The sequence below is a fragment of the Dromaius novaehollandiae genome, chromosome 6, assembly GCF_036370855.1.
Source record: "Dromaius novaehollandiae isolate bDroNov1 chromosome 6, bDroNov1.hap1, whole genome shotgun sequence".
NCBI classification, from domain to species: domain Eukaryota; kingdom Metazoa; phylum Chordata; class Aves; order Casuariiformes; family Dromaiidae; genus Dromaius; species Dromaius novaehollandiae.
In genome coordinates, this window is record NC_088103.1 from 40,518,531 (window position 1) to 40,524,911 (window position 6,381).

Below are 6,381 nucleotides of genomic sequence, written 5' to 3' on the forward strand. Positions count from 1 at the left end.
TAGCCTCTCATAAGTAAACCATTTCCTAAATCCAAATTGTTGGAAGATGGAAAGACATACCAAGGGAAGTGTCATTTCCTATCTAGTTTCTTCTTATATCCTTCCCTAGGCCTTCAGTGTTGGCCACTGTCACCGACAGGATAGCAGGCTAGGTAGTCCTTTCATCTGAGCCAGCATAACCATCCTCATGATCTTACATATGGTCTTCACTTATCACTATTATCTGAGTGCATAACTGGTTGAAAAATTGCTCTCAGTGTAGAGTTATCAATGATTTGCTCTCCACTTAGGAGGATTTTACTAAAGGGATACCATAGGCATCTGAGCCAGGCACAATTCTGTTCAGTGTTTTCATTAAAATCTTGGAAGATGGAATAGAGACTGTACTTATGAAATGTGTGGAACTCAACTCATAATCTTAAGGAGAAGGAGGAAAGATTCTGGAGGAAAGAATCAGAATTCAGAATACTGCGACTAACTGGAAAGGTAGTATGGAACGTTCACTAAAGGCAAAAGCAACATGATACATTTAGTGATGAGAAATCTAATGCTCTTTGAAAAGTGCCCTTTTTACAGCCTAGCTGTAGAGTTAAAATGGACAATCTCTTGATATGCTTTTTAGCCCTTCATGCCTAAGATTCTATGCTTGTCATCTAATCAGTATGTCTTTACTGGATTATTCCTATAAATAAAGATTACAAATATAAATTTGTGTATGCGTCAGACTCTTCATCATTAAGTCTGATGATTAAAGAACTTTTTCTCTTTTTGTTTTGTTTTGTTTTCTTTTCTTTTCCCAGTGTGGGAAATCTAAAGGCATGTGCAAAGCAACAGTAGTTGCTTCTGAATTGATACTCAAGCTATGTTTATTTCTTTAACCAATGGGAGAGGAGGGTTAAAAATGCCATCAGCAGAAGCATAATTATGATGTGGTTTAAAAAAAAAAAGTAACAGGCCAAAACATATATGAAACACTGTGTGTATATACTGTTTTTTATGCCTATGCATAACTCTCTAACTCTCTAACATTAACCTATGCAGCCTCACCCATAGATACTACTTTCGTATTCAAATAACAGACTTACTGAATTTTAAATATTCTGATTTAATTCTCAAAATAGGAAAAATATAATTATTTCACAAGGAAGCAACATTTTGCTATTTATTCTAATTCACTTTCCTTCTCTTATTGTCTTTCAATAAATTCTAAAAAGACAAACCTCCAAGAAATATTTACAGGCATTTCACACAATCTGTGAAAAGATTGTGTGAAATGAAGTCACTGGGATACAATGCAAATTACTGATTTATGTATGTAGAACAATGCATAATACCTGCTTTCTGTAACTGTGATTTTCTACTCCACCTGACTTAAACATTTTTATTATCCTGACTCTGCACTGAGTCCTGGCGTATGTATGCAGACATTTGTGCCATGAAGCCTTTGAAACTTTCAATATTAAAGACAGATCATCTTCCAGGAGTATAGGTGGGGCAGAAGATGGGAGGGGTAAAACCAAGCTGACAGATTCTCCTTTTTTATCACATCTTTAAAAAAGATGAAATCACAGCATAACATCTGTATCAACAGGCAGTCAGGTTGATGTAGCATTATTTATCACTGTTAAACCTTCATTAAATATGTGCCTCTGCCCACAGAGGGATATATGGAAAGTAGAGGGCACAGTTTATACTGACCTTTTTATTAACTTGGATTTTACAAACAGGCTTTTAAAACCTCTAGAGAGAATAGACCTTTTCTACAATATTCTGGAAGAAAGAAAAGTATTTTGAAAACTGTTCAAATTCTTTTGAAGGAGTGGGGCAGACAACTTTTGTCTGAATAAATAATTAAAATGGGAATTTTCCTACAAAACAGTTTGTCATTGGAAAATACCCTGTGGCCCAAAATTGGTGGGAGGTTTTATGAGCTCACACAGTTGCAATAGTTTGGAGCAGGTTTTCACATTGAGGATGTAAGTTCTAGTCAGACAAAGATACCCATTCCTCAAACAGGTAAAATTTATGTGACAAAAATGGATAAACAAGCATGCTGGGGTTATATGGTAATAGGAAACATATCAATATACTTTAATGATTGAAAGTGAAGAATTTGCAACAGATTGTTTACTGTATTTCAATGCAAGATTACATATCTTGCATGAAAACACATTCCTCAAAATGTTAGGTATCTTTAACTCCCCTTCATTTAGAAGATTTAATACACCCATCTTCTCATAAGACATCACAACATAATGGATAATTCATTTATGTCTCTGCTAATGAAAATCCTATCTCTTTTATAAATGTAAGAAAGGAATAATTAAAATCTAAAAAAGTAGGGTTTTTTTCACAGTTTCTGTTGTAGTTTCCCCTGGGTTCCAGCTTAGTGATGATCAGTATATATGAAAACCAAACTGCTATTTCCAGACAAAGAACTAAGAAAATTTATGAGAACAATGAAAGACAAAGCAGTATTTTGTACTGTGACATGCACTCCAGATTTGAAAAATTCGTTCTTCATTACAAAAGTCACTATCATCATGCCAAGATAAATAAGAGTTCTGATATATGTTTCAAAATGAGAGCCTCAGTTGTCACTTATCCAAATAGTACAGAATGACAAGGTAAAAAAGTTTAAGGATAAAAACTTAGATCCAGCAAAATATACAACTGAACTATCTTTACGACTCCAAAACACTGTTGATGAACAATGCGAATGCCTGTGTAACAGCACATTTACCAGTCAGCAAAGAAAGCAGGTGCTGTGTGATTATAACCAAAGACAATAGAAAGCTTAGATTTAGAAACATGAAAGACTAATCTTTACCTCTGTAACCCAAAGGGTTACAGAATCCAGTGCAGCCTTTCCAGATGTAATTACACAAAATCTTGTATATAAGACTCAAACGGAGATATCACAATGCAAATAGCAGGCTCTCCTTAGAAAGAACATCTGCTGCGAAGTTGTTTACATTCCTACCAAAATGCAAAAGAGTATAACTAATACTCCAGTGTAACCATGCGTATAAGGGAGAGTAAGAAGTACTCCTTAGTGCTGTTTTTTGTATTATAAATATATAAAAATATATATATGTATACATTGTTTTCCGCTAAGTCATGATTTTTTAGCATAATTGTGTCACCTGAAAGAACAGAAAACAGGGGCTTTGGGCACATAGAAACATGCTGTATTCATTTTCACATAATTTGTAGGGTTTATTTCTACATTTTTCCATATTTTATATTTTATTATATGGATTCATGTAGTTAGGTCCTCAGTTATAGGTTATTACTGAATTTTAATATTCCTCTTCATCATCTTGCTCGGGGTTTTCAGAAGTGGGGTTTTGATTTTTTTTCCTAGGAACTCAAATATATATTCAAGCAGAGCCCATCAAATATTTGTATGGCTGTTCCTGTGCCCTCTCTGCCTGAGAAGGAAGCGGGCAATGGAAGAGGCAGAACGACTCTGCCCTCCCCTGTGATGCAGTGGGTAGCCAGCAGGAGGGGGAGTACAACCACGCAAAATATTCTTGATTTGTGTTAAAACTGCTCTGTTACACTTCACTTCTGAAAAGAGATCTTTTGCTTGCTCTGTTCTAACAATGACGTTTTAAATAGCAGAGCTAAATCTTTGATTTTAAAAGGCATGTTATAAAATTAATTTTGAATCAGTCTGATATTTTTAATGTTTACTTATGACAAGTTATTACTGGGTTTCTGACTTTTTGTGGTCTCTCCCCATCAGCATTGCTGCTCAACACCACACTCCATGTGGCTAGTGCTCTTTCTTTGTCATATATATGTATGCTGTTTCCCAGTAAAGAATACCTCAGACTTCTGCACTGAATGCAAAATGATAACTGTGGATTTATGCCACAGAATAATTCGGCTTTATTCCTCAGTGCAGGGTAGAAAAAAGTTAATGTAGAAATAGATGGAACATACCAAGGAAGATCAAAGAGAGATAGTTTGGGAAGAGGGGTTGCTAGAAATATGAAAGTTCAAAAGTAAACAGGATCATCCGTAAAGGTAAAAAATAATATTAACAGTGTTTAAAATCAAAAGAGGAAATGTATTTATAAATATAATTCTGTAATTTCTAGTTTCTACTCATATTTTTTTACAGTGAAGACCATACTGCATAATCTAATCCTTACCCTACCACTTCTTTACCTTTGCTCTACCATTTTTGGCTCTCAGAAAAGCAATTTTTGAAATAATCTGAGAGTATACCATTTAGAAATAAATTACTTGGAAATATTTTTATACGGACTTGAAATTAGAAATAAAATCTTTCTTTTCTTCTTCCTACACAAAATAGAGAAGAAACTTGTAGAAGAAACTTTACTATTAGCACAGCAACCTGATTACAAAGGGCAATTACTAATTTCGAAGTACTCTAGAAAGATATGACCTGTTTACAGCACAGTGATTAAGATACAGATATAGATTAAGATTAGGATGTACTGATATGACCGACAGAATAAAATTGAAGTCACCTTTCTAACAGCCAGTGATTTATTAAGGATGTTATACTTTGTAAAATTTGAAGTTGAGCAAAGGTAGATCACATTTTAGTTTTATTTTGGAACATTTAGGTTCATACCATCTCATCCACTTCCATGGGAGCTGGGGAACTATACACCTTTAAGAAATGGCCTTAATCCTGATTCTGAAAGCACTTTTATATGTTTCACATGCAGCATTCAGTTATGAATTATTTACCATGTAAAATCAAGCACATGGCAAATATCTGCAGGAGTCAAAAGTTATCAAGCTGAATTTCAAAGACTTGTTCCACTTTGAATTTTTCAGTCTCTCAAGGAATCTTTTACACTGTTAATCGTGTTGAATGGTCATTCTCAGACAGTGAGAAGTATAGCTGGAGCCAGTCTTTTCTTTCTAGGGGGAGCAGTTCCTGTACCATAATTAAAGGCACTGAAGAACCCTTCACGAAAAACAGTTCTTTCTTTAGTAAGTGACACTGAACACTATCCCAGCCTAGAGCAGCTTTCCCTGAAACACAAAAGCATTCAAGTCTTGAAAACTTAAAAGCAGGCTTTTCATTTTATTTTCTCCTTGATCCACTAATAGTGCAGTTCATTTACTTGAAGTTAGTAAAACGACTTTTTCACTCAACAGACCTGCGTAACAGATCTCTCTCTATTGCCAAATGTTACCATTTGACTCATCTGCTTTTCCATTGGCCTTTGGGTAGGAATCTTCATTTCTGAAGCATCTTCTAAAGTCACTTTTGTGAACTCTTTTCCCTCAGTTGCACTTTGTTCCACTTAAAAAATAATTACATTTTCTGCAACATAATGTGCTAGTTTCAGGTTTAAAATTTCATCAGAACTCAGATTTTCCTTCTTAAATGGAACGTTGTGTTCTCTTTAAAAAGTACTTTTTAAGAAGTACCATGTTATAACATAATATTTTCCCAGAATTCTCAGTATCATTCTACTAACTTAGAGCAGCTTTTCCACTACTAAGTCATTTGTACTCTCCTTTCATGTGTATTGCTCTATTTTTTGTGGTCAAGCATTTTCTCTTTCTAATTTCTAAACATTCTTACTGCATTCTATTCCAAGACAGTACCTCCTCTGAGGAAAACTCTAACAAGACAGGACTGTCAATACTCCTAATCTTTTTCAATGTTAAAAAGGCTGGAAGGGTATAAAGTTACATTCCTCCAGGCTTTTTCCTTCTCAAAGCAAATAGGTCAACTTCACACAGGTAAGTCTTGCAGGGGATGTAGTTAGACCTTTTCAAGATGCAGGAACAAGTCCTGTAATAAGAATTTTATTTTAGATTAGCTATTTACATTTCCAAGTATTCCAGGCAATAATGTACAAACTAAAAAGTTGCAGAAGCTCATCGCATAGTTAAGCTATATGCAAGTATATTTCCGGACAGTTTATAGTGGGCTAGATTCTGATCCTTGTTTGCAGAGCCCATCTGGAATGGAAACACTGTCATTTCATATAAAAGTGACGCTGTTCATACAACAGCCACTGAGTTGAGCTTGATCACTGTTACTTAGTTTTTATGCAGTCAGCTTTATCAGCTTCCTGGGGATTGTATGAAAATTGCAGATTTCAGCCATAACTGCTAAGGTTATGTATCAATCTTCAAAAGGTAAATAAAATTACTGGGAAGCTATATTAAACTTATTAAAAACATGCGGTGAACACTCTGTAGAAAAAGGAAGAACCTGCTCCAGCTTTTGAACAACACAAAACTAGTACAAAGTATTTGGCCCCAGAGAAATAAACAAAGCTAGAATTGTTTGATCAAAACTCCCCAGACCCTCGGTAAGAATCAGATTTTTCACAAATGCACACAAGTTTAACAAGACTGAGCCAGTCAGATGCC

General features: G+C 34.9%; 1 protein-coding gene across 2 annotated transcripts in view; it reads right to left on the reverse strand.

Annotated features, from left to right (window-relative positions):
• GFRA1 (GDNF family receptor alpha 1) overlaps window positions 1–6,381 on the reverse strand; it is a 206,870-nt gene that overhangs the window by 167,050 nt on the left and 33,439 nt on the right. The gene's annotated exons all lie outside the window — the stretch shown is intronic.